This window comes from Triticum dicoccoides, chromosome 4B (genome assembly GCF_002162155.2).
Source record: "Triticum dicoccoides isolate Atlit2015 ecotype Zavitan chromosome 4B, WEW_v2.0, whole genome shotgun sequence".
Taxonomy (NCBI): Eukaryota; Viridiplantae; Streptophyta; class Magnoliopsida; order Poales; family Poaceae; genus Triticum; species Triticum dicoccoides.
In genome coordinates, this window is record NC_041387.1 from 24,342,774 (window position 1) to 24,344,098 (window position 1,325).

Genomic DNA, 1,325 nt, shown 5'->3' on the forward strand with positions numbered 1-1,325 from the left:
AATAAGAGAGAATAGCCATAAGTATTGTGACATAATGTGAAATAACAGCCCATAATGCAATAAATATCGATATAAAAGCATGATGCAAAATGGACGTATAAACTCCCCAAGCTTAGACCTCGCTTGTCCTCAAGCGAAAAGCCGATAACAATAAATATGTCCTCATGTTTAGAGGTAGAGGCATCGATAAAAATAAAATACGTACATGAAGGCATCATGATTATTTTCATAACAGCAACATATAAAGATTTTGTCATATGATTACTTATGTTCAAGTGATGATCTTTTCACAAAGCCAAAAGCATGAATCAGAAACCTTATTGAGCACCAACAAATTATAACCTCAGTCATTGAAGCAATTGCAATTTATCACAACATTGGAAAGAGTCTATGTCAGAGCTTAAAAGCAAGCCCACATACTCAACTATCACTTAGTCCTTCATAATTGCTAACACTCACGCGATACTTGTGGTTACGGAGTTTTAATCGGACACAGAAAAAGATAGGGGCTTATAGTTTTGCCCCACAACCTTTTACCTCAAGGGTAATGTTAACAATAATAATTCATGCTCCCCCACATCCAATTAGATATATATATATCATGTTCTTTCCAACATGCTGAGCTTGCCAAAGGATAAAATGAAAAAGGAAAGGTGAAGATCACCATGACTCTTGCATAAGGTAAAGGATAATAATAAAAGATAGGCCCTTCGCAGAGGGAAGCAGAGGTTGTCATGCGCGTTTAGGGTTGATGCACAAAATCTTAATGCAAAAGAACGTTACTTTATATTGCCCCTTGTATGTGAACCTTTATTATGCAGTCCGTCGCTTTTATTGCGTCCACAACAAGTTCATACAAAGTTTATTTTCTCCGCACTAATAAGTCATGCATATTTAGAGAGCAATTTTTATTGCTTGCACCGATGACAACTTACTTGAAGGATCTTACTCAATCCATAGGTAGATATGGTGGACTCTCATGGCAAAACTGGTTTAAGGGTATTTGGACGCACAAGTAGTATTTCTACTTGGTGCCAAGAATTTGGTTAGCATGAGGGGGAAAGGCAAGCTCAACATGTTAGCGGATCCATGACAACATACCTTATCTCAGATGTAAGAAAACATAACTCATTATGTTGTCTTCCTTGTCCAACTTCAACTCTTTAGCATGTCATATTTTAATGAGTGCTCCCAATCATAAAAGATGTCAATGATAATATATCTATATGTGATACCTCTCTTTCCTTATTACTTCCTATTAATTGCAACGATGACCAAAGCTATATTTGCCAGCTCCCAACAACCTTTAAGCATCATACTCTTTC